Here is a 12,734-nt window from a genome sequence, read left to right as displayed (position 1 = left end):
GGCAGCTCCGGCTGGGACAGCGCGGGCGCGCGGCCCCTCCACCGCCTCCAAACGGAGCGCGCTTGACGCCCCTGTTTTGACTTCAGCTCAGAAAGACAAGTCTTTGTAATGCAAGTTCCTCTTCCCTGGAGAGTTGACGCACCACCTGCCACCATCTCTACCCCTAGCCCTGGAGCAGCCTGCAGAACTGGGACTCTTCTCTTGCGAATTTCAATCTTGGGGCGTGTAACTGTTGCCAATAATTTTCAGAGACCTGGATCCTTAAGGAGGGAGTCCTGGGGGAGGGACCTGAGGTGGGAACGGGTGGGTGGGACAAAGGGCGAAGCCAGAAAAACCTAGACGACGGGAGGGAGGCGAGGGCCTGAGGGCAACGTTTCTCCCAAATGAAACACGCTGCGGGTTCTGGCACCGACGGCTCCTCCTGCGCCTGGACCCCCAGGCCCCGCCGCGATGCCCCCAGGGCTTCCCGAGGCCTCGCTCCACCCAGGCTGCGGACCCACAGGCCCTCCTCCCCTCACCCCTCCTCCTCCCTCCGCCTCCCGCATCCCCGCACCACCCACTCGAGCAAAAAGCAAGTCAAACAAGTCCTGGGGAAGGCGCCCTACAGCCCTCGCCCGCGGGCAGCAAACAACTGGGCACACCGCGTCTCGGGCGGTAGCGGAGCTGGCCAGCACCGGCCCCGCCAGAGCCCGGGAGGCGTCTCCAGGTCCCCACCCGCGTTCGCTGCGGATTGCAGCGACGCTCATCTCGGGAATATAACGATTAATCCAACCGCAGGTTTCCAGATAAGTGATTGTGATGGAGACTGTTGGCGAGAAAATAGACAATTATCCGCTGTTAGCTTTACATAAAGATCGCATTAACTCAAATTAGTTATCAGACAAAAGAGCGTCGGCGCGCGCGCCCTGCCCGCCCGCGCCCTGCCCGCGGGGACCCCGGGCACAACCAGGCCCAGGGCACGGCAGGCAGGGCCGAGGCCTCGGCAGGGCGCGAGGAGAGGGGCATGCACGAGGGGGCTCCAAGCTCCGGCCCCGCGGGGACTGCGTGTTGCGCCCTTCTAGACGCAGCGCGGGGCTCCGGACCCGGACAGGGTGGCCTTCCCGGGCCGGCCCGGAGCTGCAGCTCCTGGTCGAGCCCTCCCCGCCCCCCAGCGCTCCCCTCTGCTGCGCTCGCGCTCCAGGCGGCGCCCCTCCCGCCCCCGCGTCCCGCTGCAGCAGTCACTCTTCCCCCGAGCGCTCGGCGAGGCGCTGCCCTTTTCTTTCTGGCGCCCGCAGCCGCAAGTTTCCGGTCCCTGAGCGCGAGGAGACGTAGTTAATGACTTGGGGAGGGAACTGCCCCTCTACCCCGCCGCGCAATCAAACTCGCAGCAAAAGCGTTCTCGGCCAAGCGAACGCTCTTAGACAACGGCCCCGTGCCCTGCCGTCCCCACTCCACGCGTGCGGTCACTGCCCCTCCCGGGGTCGCTCTCTGCGGGGCCGCGCTGCCACGCGGGCAGGGGAAGGGACCAATGGGAAAGGTGGGCTGGGGGGAAAGGGCGCAGAGCGACCCCGGAGCTGGGTGTTCGTGGCCTGGGGACACAGGCTGAGACTCGGCCGTGCGGCCTGGACGCCGAGCAGAAGTTTCGCACTGTCCACGCGCCGCGTGGCCTCCTGGCGTGCTCTTTCTCCCGTGTTCCCACTAGGGTTGCCACCGTCCCGCCGGAACACAGATTTGCGCAAACGCACAGCCCAGTGCCCTGAGCCCCGGCCTGGCCGCAGCGCCCAGCGGGGTTCCCCCCTGTCGCCCGCGCGCGCTGGCGGCGGTGCTCCCGCCCGGGCTAGCCTTGCTGGGCCCCCAGGGTCCCCGGGCCCCGCTGAATAGGGCGGATAATGACCCCCGGTTCCCAAGGCAGGCTTTCTGCTGCCTGGTGAGCCTTGGATTTGTGTGGTCCAAGCCTTTCCCAGCTTGTCCCATTCTGTCACCGGGATAAGGGGCTCCCTCGGCTCGTTTGCACCTGCGTCGCTTTTGGCTCCTTCAGGAATGCGCTGAAGCTTGTAATCAGCTTTGTGAAGCCATTGAGTGCACGGCTGAGTGAAACTTCCAAAGCTCGAGGAAAACGGGCCGGCTGAATGGGAGCCAGCATGGGGCTTCTCTCCAAGCCTCCGCGCTGCCAAATTCCAGCAGAGCCCCTCACAATCGCTCCGCGCGGGCTTCACTGCTTTCCCCACACTGAGAAAAGTAAGAAAAGAAAAGCAAAAATACCAGTCACCGAGGTTAGCCGCTTGTTCCCAGATTAATGGCAAACGGCCCCCTCCTCCTCCCCGCGCCCCCGCCCCCGCCCCCGCCCCCCTCTAGCATAGCGCAAGGATTCAGGAAACACGGCAGAGGGGAGGGGAGGACAGTTATTAATAACTCCCCATCTGATTTCACATTTTCTGTCCCCTGCCCGGGGCGGGGGTCCTCGCGCCAAGCGCGCAGTCCCCCGTGCCTGCAGGTGCTGAGCTGGGCTGCAAGCCCCAGGTCTGCCGCGGGCCGGTGGCCTGGGGAGGTCTAAGCAGGCTTGGCTGTGCGCCTTGCTCCAGTAGAGGAGTTAGATAAAGCCAAACCTAAGATTTCCCAAAACTAGCACTGCAAAGCCTCCACAGTACTCCTAACAGGAAACAAAACAACAAACCAGCCCTGGGCCTCCAGTGACCTCCATCCCCACAGCCACTCAGCAGGGCTGGCGCCTGGAAACAGGCACCTCTGGATTTCAGGGGCTTGGGAAAGAGGAGGCGCAGGGAAGGGCGGACTTCTCTAACACCCAGGGTGTGTGTGTGGGGTGTGTGTGTCTTCTTGCAGATAGTTAAGAGTAGAGGTGCTGGCACCTGGGAGGACCCCCTTGCGCGCCTCCCTGTCTGGTTCCAGAAGACAGGCGTTTTCCAGAGGTTCTTACCAAGGGTCTAGCTCTTCAGACCAGTGCCTCCCAGGGCTGCCTCCCAGGCCCCTGGGTCCCTCCCTCCCAATCAAGGTAAATGAGGGTTCCAGGCTGGCTTTCCTTCCAAAAAAGGAGATTCTTGGCAGCCTGTAGAAAAGCAACCAGCTTGCAGAAGGCAAGCACGTGGGCATCAACATTCGAGGCCCGGCTTCCTTCCCACAGCTAGCTCCTCCAGGGCAGGGCTCCTTCCTCCTGCTGTTTCACCCTATGGTCCTGGAACAGTGGCTGGCAGTGTGTGCAGAGGAGATGCCCAATACCTAGTCATCGAATGAATGCTGTCCAGTTTTACCTCTCAAAATTCCAGGACTGCAAGCAGGTCTTCTGGAAGGGAAATATGGAAGCTTTTCTCTGGATGGCTCATAGGACCCTCTCACCAGTGAAACTGCGTAGGCATTACTTGTGGGAAAGAAAGTGAAGACATTATGATCTACGTGTAAAACTCTTTTTACAATGGCTGTGCATTTCTTTTGCTAATTAATTCTTGCCACCATGCATTGGACTCCTTTCCTTTTCTGCAAGCACAAACAGTAAACACAAGTTTTAATATCTGAGCTAGACTTCCATTCCTTCTAGTAAACACATGCTCAGGCCTGCCAGGTTTTCTTTCTCCTGCTGCAGAACCTTGCTTTTGTAGAGGCACCACAATGTCTGACTGCTGCTCTGTGCTATAAATAGTCCCCTGGTGGATCGAAAGGTTTAATGGGCCTCTTTAAATACCTAACTTAGTATAAAGCCCCGGGAGAATCACATTAACAGGCAAAGAAGAGGAAGAAGAGAGCTCCCCCTGTAGATGCCCTATTACAGCATTCTTGGAGATCTGGAACAGGCAGGACTTTTCCTATTTATATACATTAATGTGCATGAGAAGCCGCAGCACGCTGGCGCCAGGAGGGGCTGTGGCGGTGAAGCGGTGCATCTAAGCCAGGAGGAGGTGGCACTTAAAGAGGTCAAGTGATTTGCCCAGAATTACCCAGGGGCATCGTGACTGTTATCAGTAATAATAAGAAGTCAGAAAAATCAGTGGATGCTTTGTCCTGTTTTTAAACACATCAGATAGTCCTGTTTAAGAGCAAGGAACACCCCCACCCCCAGCCAGTTCTGAATCACCAAAGGTGGCACAATGGCAGAATTGGTGAATCGCAAAGAAAAGTTGAATCCCTTGCTATGCCAAGACTTTGTGCATCCATTCGTGGACCCTAAAATGCTTTGAACATTCCAAATTCATACCACCCATTTTGACAGTTAAAGTTTACTTTTGATGATAAAGTTTTACATGTTGTTTTCAGCAATGTTTCTCCTTCCAACCATTCTCAGTAACAAGTCAGGAGGATATGCAGTAATTCAGAAATTAGTGAAATTTCATTCCTGGTGGGGGTGTTGGATTAAGAGGCTGGGAGAGTGTGAAGCAAGTCAACGTGTAATTGCATGATAAGGCTCTCACGAGGAATTTATTGGCCAAGTTGCTATTTCTATTCCTTCCTAATCTCGTTTAGCACATTCATTCTCTGCAATCTGTCTCCATAATCTTCTGTAGCAGAATGGCAGCCAACAGAAGCATGCATGTTTGGAGAGAAGAGAAAATATGCAGAGGCGTGATAAACTGATGCTAATTATCCATATTTAGGACACGGAGTGCAGAAGATCAAGGTTTACAAATCACAAGCCCGAGCCCGTGATGATGGCTTCCGCGTGTGGAATACATTGGAGGAGACCAGATAAGGGTTTCATGGGCAGGAGAGATTTATTGGTCAAAGGGTTCACCTTCCACTTTTCCACTTTTATATAGCAGTAAATTATTTAGGCTAAATTCACCAGAACATTACTCTTTCATTTGGCGATGTGCCATGGCTTGCTCTTTCTTTGTGTCTTTTCAATGCAAATCCTTGTAGTTTAACATCAGTTGATAAGAAACAAATAATTGAAGTAATAGGTAATTCCCTTTAAATCGTGCATATAGGATGGTCCCAGAAAGAATGAGATGAGGTAGAGAGCAGAGGGCTGAAACTGAAGCAATAGCAACCTCAACCCTTAAATGGCATAGCTATCAGGAAAAAAAAAAATGTAGATATTCACTGCATGTATGTGTTCACATCTCTGTGAGCTCCAAGCCAGCATGCTTGTGGTAAGAATAGGTGTTCTAGTGTAGCACCAATATGGCTGATTTTCCTGTCTGGAATCGCGATCATTTAAAATTTAAAAAAATCTAAACATAGTTTCTCTTCCCTCCACTATTCCCACATCACCTCCAACTGATTTAATATTTACAATTGGCTCTCGGCGCTCTCCAAGACTTCTGGCTCTGACAAAAGACACAGAAAGAATTCAGACCGGAGGTATCTTGTGGCATGGCTGCAAGGTCAGTGGTAGAGACTTTTCTGCATTACAGAAATTGCCTTCTAAACTTTCCAGAGAACAAGCACAAATGTAGCACAGGAGTTTGCTGCGAGTGGGCATGCTTATTTAAAAATTTATAAGATTAACTTAACCCCATTCGATGGTACTAACTTTGATTTTTTTTTTTTTTTTTTTTTTTTTTGAGGAGTTGAGGGAACTCATTTTTAGCTTTGGTACCAAATGAGAAACTGGTCTCCTAGAGTTTTCGTTTGTAGATTTTTTTAGTTGATGGGAGCGGGGCACAAAGCAACAGAAATTCTCTGTTGAATACACACTGCAAACCAGCATGAACCACTCAGTATAAGGACAAGCGGTTTTTAGAATAAAAAGAGTTATGCAAAAGTTTGGGGCTATAATTTATAATCCCTACGTAAAGAAGTATCAGGAAAAAATAACTGATCTTTGACACAAACAATTTTTTACACCTGAGACCATCTAGACAAGAAATTATCTGTAGGCTACCTCCACATACACACACTTTTTCTGTTTCAACAAGCCTAAGATGCCATTTATGATAAGATGCATCTTTATTTTACATGCTGCTATGAAAGGAAACACTCTGCCAGTTGTAATTCTAAGTTGTCACTGATGGTAATGGTGCATTTAGATTCCAGAGATGATAAAAATATTTAAAATGGGTGTCTTAGAACCAGAGAAATACAATATGCGTTGTTGAGTTCATTGAATAATGAGTTTGTAACATTTTGTCCAAAATATTTTCAAAATTACCCATTGTTCTATAGAAATTAACTTCGTTGTAAATTAATAAATGTGTCAATAATCGTATGTAACTCACGCAACCCCGACTCTGTAGATAGGCAGAGTTTAGAAATGTAGAATTGAAACATTTATCAATTCCAGCCCACCTCACCCAAAGGAGAAAGAAAAGTTAAAAACATAAATATTCTCTAATCAGTAATAATCTAGCAATTGAGGCAAAAGATGTAGATTGCTGGTTTTTTTTTTTTCCAGAAATTATCAAAATTAGAGAAAGAACTCCAATTGTTCACTTTATTTGATACACATACGCATATTTGGTGCTTGCCAAAGTAAAGTGAACAATTTAGGCTGGTTCGTTTGGTTTTGGTTTTGGCATTGCAGATTGGATATGGTTAATTTGAATAATTTGGTTCCCAGAATCAGCTTCTCTCCCTAAATGACGGGTTTTTCTCTACATGATCTAAACCGTGCCTAAACTCTTTACCTGCAGATGCTCTCATATTCACCTTCAAATACCTCTCCCTCCCCGCACTGAGGACCCTATCAATCTAAGAAAACCAACCATAATTTTGAAAACAGGATTAAGTTCAGAGAGAGAGCAGCAATTTTCAAGGAACCAGTTAAACCTAATCTAATTAAATTTTAAAATGAAGTTATACTTTTTAAATTGTCTAATTTAAAAATTTTAACTTCATTTTAAAATTAAATTTTGTGTTTCCTTGTGAGTTAGCTCGTGTTTGGACAGGCAGACGCGGAGACTAATCTTTCCTGCAATCGAAGTAGGCCTTGGCTGCACGTGGAAAGCACGAGGGGGAAAGGTACCCGCCAGCAGACCCAGGCGTTCTAAACATGCCCCACAGAGGCTGCGTGTGCCCGTGCAGGTGTGCGTGTGTGTTCCTGTGTGCTTACACTTGCCCATGCCTCGTGAGTGGCATCTGAATCATAGCAACTTGCAGCAGACAGCACTCGTGGTTCCTGCCAGCGTTAAGCACTGACCAAGCCCTGGTGCAGGAGAGAGCAGGGAGATGTAGAGAGGCCAGGGAGAGGAGCAAGGGAAGTGGAGAGAAGTGCAACTGTGAGTTAACATCTTTCTGGAAACCAACTTTGCTCCTCCTCACGGCTCCTGATGCCAAGCATGTGCGAATGTGAGCTGTGTGTTCAATGCTGCCTGCGGGTCTTTTTCTCACTGAAGGGAATGGTCAGCTGGGCCTGTGGCTGTTTTTCGCTTTTACCCTCCTCTTAGAACCTCTCCCCCAACCTAGATGAATTAATCCACAAATGTCTATTCAGTACATGCAAACTGCAGTAAGCGTCTGGTTCATAAATACCTAGTTTCCATTGAATTTTCCAATAATGCAGAAGATGGTTCTGTGTGTTCGTCTTTGTGGATCACACTCCTGGGCCACTTGAGGGGAGGCATTTTCATCTCTTTAAAACGATGTCTCAGGTTGTGGTTTCTTAACTGTGGGCCGTGTATACTGAGGTATCTGAAATAAACACAGAATTCCACTCATCATTCGTCTGTGCACTGGTTAGCAAGATGATTACAAGATACTCTAAACGTGCGTGGCGTGTTGGAACACACTTTCAGCTCCAATGACTTCAAATAGCTTATAAGTAAAACAAATAAACAGAATAATGGTGGGATTTATTTGGATTTATTCATTACGAGACTAACCAAGGCATGACATTTTCAGGCACATCTTAATTTTTACAGGAGCAGGAACGGCTTTCCTATCTTGGCGTGTTCATCCCACAAGCCTCAGGCCGTTATCTCTCTGGCCTGTCCCACAGCTTGAAGAGCCGACAGAGCACCGTGGGGGCTTTTGCAGCTCATGCATGGCTTGCCCCAGCTTCCACACATTAAAAGTGAAATAAATACCCAGGCCGACTCTCTTAGATTATGATCTGTGAGTTGATGTGTTAAATGAGCCTGTTGCCTTAAAGGTTATAAATGACAAGATTTTTACTATTACAAGTAATTTATAGCGATTTCCTGTTTGACGTGACAGATCCTCATGGAGAAGTCCAAATTTGTCTGCTTGACATACATTTATTTTAACACTTTTCCCCTTCTCCAAATTCTAGCATGTATTAACTACTGTTTGCCTAGGTGTCAATTTGCACCTGTGGGGTCTCCCTCTTGAGGCCTCAGTGGGGTCCCCTGGCCTCTATTCCAGCTGGCTGCCTGCATTTTAGCAGCTAATGTGGGTGATTACTGGCATATTTACTGTAATTTATAAAAATCACAGGAAATGACATTTTTATTAGTCACTGACTCCACCGTCACCAACTGCAATGGATGTTATGCATACAAATCCATTTTAAAAAATTGTTCTTCCAAAATCAGAAGCTCTTTCCAGTCTCTAATTCTGTGGAATGATCACATTTCACTTTCACTTACCACGAACGGGATCGCAGTTGGGCTCAGAACACAGCTCATTTCTCAGGCCTTGGAACTGTCTGTGTGGGGACTAGAATAGGGTCAGGGAAATGCTCTCAGAGACATAGAATGATCCGGAAACATTCTGGCCTCAGTCTGAGAGTGAGCACAGCACCCAGGCTTGCTATTGTCCTTACTGTCGTGTGTGCCAGGATTTGTAGGACCCGTGCACAATGACACACTCCAGGGCTATGGGCAGAGCTGGCTCCAAGCAGTTCAGGTGCGGCTCCGAGGACCTAACAGAACCCTGCTCCCCCAGTCCCTTGCTGCATGGCTCCAGGAGGACTTGCTTCTCTGAGAAGGTTGGCAGTGGATTAAGTCTTAAAGGATAAGTAGGAATTTTCTGCTTGAGGGCAGAGAAGGCAGGGAATGTGCTATGAGCAAATGCATGGAGTTGTAGGAGAAGATGTTGGGGTTGGGAAATTGCAACATTTTTTGATATTGCTGGGGAGTGGGGGTGCCTATGAAGGAACAGAGAAAATAAGACCAGAACCTTATTTTCCAGGAATCATATCGTGAGCCACGTGAATGCCACGCTAAAGAGTTTAGACGTCATCCTACAGACAGTGAGAAACCATGACAGATGCTAAATGGTTTTGTGTACATTGAATATAGCTTGCTTGGAGTTACATACCAAGGGAGGAGAGACTTCAAGGAGGAAGAACTATCACTTATCTAAAAGGGCATAGGAAGTCCAGTTGGTGGAAGTTCCCAGCATGTTCCTTGTGTGGGGAGAAGTAAAAGGCCTCTGTGAGCCCTCACAGGATGACGCAGGGTGGAGTGGAGGGGCAGGACCAGGAGGGAGGAGGGGCTCGGAGGATGCAGCTCTGCAAGGAACTCAGCTCAGAGCGGGGAGTGACGGCAGCTACAGTGCTGCAGGGGCTGCAGGGATGCAGAGAGGAGGCCGACGGCAGGAGGCACTGAGGATCCCAGAGAGGGGACAACTGTCGTGACCACAGTGTTTGCTAAGAACACGGTGTGCACCAGGAGCCCAGCTATCTGCACCATCACCACCTCATCTAATCTTCATAGGACCCCTGTCTCCTTTTCCTAATTGTAAACCACATAGCAAGTGTCAGCCTTGGGTGTGACCTAAGCAGTGTGACTCCACAGCTGGGTCTCACCACGGAGCTGTGCGGCACTATTGAGGGTAACTGTGGACCAGGAGGAGGGCCCTGCAGACCAAAATAGAGGGAGAGCCTTTCCCTGGACAGAGGAAGAGGAGGGAGGAGGAAAGGGGCTGCTGCCTGTTAAGTGTCTAAGGTTTGCTGGTACATGCCAGGCATGAGACACTTTAAATCTGCTATTGTCTGGCCGTGGTGGCTCACACCTGTAATCCCAGCACATTGGGAGGCCAAAGCAGGCGGATCACGAGGTCAGGAGTTTGAGACCAGCCTGGCCAACGTGGTGAAAGCCCATCTCTACTAAAGATACAAAAAATTAGCCGGGCGTGGTGGTGGATGCCTGTAATCCCAGCTACTCGGGAGGCTGAGGCAGGGGAATTGCTTGAACCCGAGAAGCAGAGGTTGCAGTGAGCCGAGATCATGCCATTGTACTCCAGCCTGGGCAACAGGGTGAGATTCCATCTCAAAAACAAAAACAAAAACAAAAACAAAAAACTGTTATTTATCCTTATAACAAGGCTGAGGTGGTGTTTCTCATGCCCTTGTGACAAATAAGGAAACAGGTTCAGGGGGACACAGGGAATCAGTAGCAATAGTAACATCCAAACCTGCATGGGCACGACTTGGAAGTGTCCCCGGAAGTCCGCCGTTCCACCCTTGATGCAGCCTATCCTGAGAGGGGGCCCTGATGACGGAGGGCACACAGGCTGCAGGCTCAGGCCCCGCCCGAGAGCCGCACTTGCTCGGAAGAAGACGCCAAGCCATCTGGAAGAGAAGAGAAGGGCCTGGTGGGCGAATGGCTGCAGGAGGTTGCAGTTCTCAGAAATGGACATGGGTTCTGACCAGGCAGGAGCACAAAAAAGAATCCTGGGGAGTGCTGAGGACATCGCTGGTTTTTCAGACTAACCAAATGGGATGGACCATGATGGTGTAGGGGTGGCTGAGACAGTACAGAAGCTACTGGATTCGAGGTTAGAGCCCGATGTGGCCATTTCAAGCCAGGGCAGTGAGAAGCCAACTGCATTGAATGTCTTCACTGGGGTGGCTTTGTTGAGCCCAGGGAAGATCAGCCATGCTGTGAGTGGAGTGTGGCTTGCTCTCAGGAGCATTTCAGAATCACACAGCTCTGACTATCAGAGCTCAGCGCTGCGCCTCTAGGAGAGAGACACGTATGGGGAGGAGGGAGACAGAGACAGAGACACAGATGAAGAGTCAGAGAGAGAGAATAAGAACAAGAGAAGGGAAGAGAAAAAAAGGAAGGAAGGAGAGAGAGGGAGAGAGAGGAAGGGAGAGAGAGAGTTTGCTGAAAGGGATGGGAATGTGTTACTGCTTATAACCCTAAACTGGAACTATCTCACAGTGCAATAATTATTTTTCTTTTACTACTATGGCCAATACCAAAGATCTAATGAACAAATCCCCTGCATTTGGGAACTGAGAATCAGATTTAACAAATATTTGCTGAGAACCTCTAATGTCTCAGTCTTTCAAGAATATTTCCTTCTTTAGTTCTCAAAACAGTTCTTCAAGTTATATGCCATTTTTACCATTTTCTATTTGAAGAAACCAGCTCAAAAACATGAAGCAATGTGCTTTATGTTTACAAAGCTAGTAAGTAGCATAGTCAACGTTTGAATTAGATCATCTGACTTCAAATTGGTGCCCCCTATACCACAGCTACCACTGTAGGGTCTACATATGGTGTAGATCACAGTGCAACTAAGGTGGAATTTCACCAACCACCAAGATGCAAAGATTGAGTGCTGTGGAGACAAAGGAAGTGGTGATTGGTTGGAATCACTTTGGAGATCCACTGGGTCTTAGAAGAGAAGAGGTTGAACAGCAGTGGACTCTGGGAGTGTTGACATTGGTAAAAACCCAAGGGCAAATTTGATTTACTTAATCTTAAATCAGGTCATGGCTTAAAATTAACATCCTTGTTGTAAGCCCAAGATGTCAAATTGACCTCTGTGACTCTTGGAATAGTCTGAAACGGGAGTTCCATTGACACTATTAGCCCCTTTGACACTCTGGTGAAGCCTTTGAACCCCTTCTCAGGATAATGTTTCTAAATGCACAAAACAAAGTGCATGTAAGGAACCAACTCGCTATTTTGAAAACTGGCAAATAAAGGGAAAGATTGTAGCATGTGCATTCTGGCTTTCTGTACTAACTCTACCACTGGGTAACCTAACAGTCAAGAAGGCATATTTTTTCCTTTGTAGAAGTATTATAGCTGATACATTATAGTAATGATAGAATTTGAAAAAGCATTTCGCATCTCCTAATTAACGAATGGATTCACACATTAACCCTCAATGGCGCCAACTCCCGGAAGTCGCGCTGCTTCCCTTTCACCCTCGAATCAAACCTGAACAGTATCAGGACTCTGAGGCCAACTGTCAGTTCCCAGAAAACTCACGGCGGAGGGAGTGATAAAGGACACCCCGGATGTAATCGGCAACCCAGATCGTGGGAAACTGCACGGTAAATAACCCTCTTTCCCCCCCTCAAAGAATTCCAAAAAGAGAGACAGAAGAGTGAGATTGTAATTACAAGCTTCAATAATCATAATTTCTTACTAATGGCCTGTGTGTGCCTGCCATTGGAAGCAGATTTTGCCGCTGCCACCTTCATTTCACGTTCTACTTTGATTTTTGTGGAGTACATGCTTTTATACCACAGCAACTGTCAAAAACCCAGATTCACAGAGACAAGGCTGCTGCCATGAGCATTGTGGCCCTATGTCATGTGGAACCATGGACCACATTGGGCTACTAGTTTGTGCAGTGTCCACAGATGACAGTTATCACTGTTTTCCTTGAACGCTGAAAATATCAATGTTGGCACCCCTGTGAGCTTGCTGCGAGGTCCCAGGGTACCTTGGCACACAGTCAGGGAGCAAAGTGTCAGCCTAAGTTATACAAGCAGGTGCCCTGGATCCAGAAGAACCAATGGTTCTTGCTTTCTAGTCCCATGGACCATATTCGTGCGAGGACGGGGTCCTTCTGATTTCGTGTTTAAATGGATAGTGGACATGTGTCCAGAACTTGATGAAATTATGTAACAAGTTACTGTTCTGTTAAATTCTGAAAAC

The 12,734-nt window shown here is 48.9% G+C and overlaps 1 long non-coding RNA gene across 1 annotated transcript; it reads right to left on the bottom strand.

Moving 5' to 3' along the window:
* Positions 1-5,466: 5,466 nt before the first annotated feature.
* Positions 5,467-11,983, bottom strand: LOC110741746. The gene is made up of 2 exons (XR_002518553.2): positions 10,246-11,983; positions 5,467-7,557 (listed from the first exon to the last, which is right to left on the bottom strand). It is a non-coding gene; the product is annotated as an uncharacterized LOC110741746 (long non-coding RNA).
* Between the last annotated feature and the right edge of the window lie 751 nt (positions 11,984-12,734).

This window comes from Papio anubis, chromosome 15 (assembly GCF_008728515.1).
Source record: "Papio anubis isolate 15944 chromosome 15, Panubis1.0, whole genome shotgun sequence".
Classification (NCBI taxonomy): Eukaryota; Metazoa; Chordata; class Mammalia; order Primates; family Cercopithecidae; genus Papio; species Papio anubis.
Note: the sequence above shows the minus strand (reverse complement) of the source record. Positions and strands in the feature narration are given on the sequence as shown.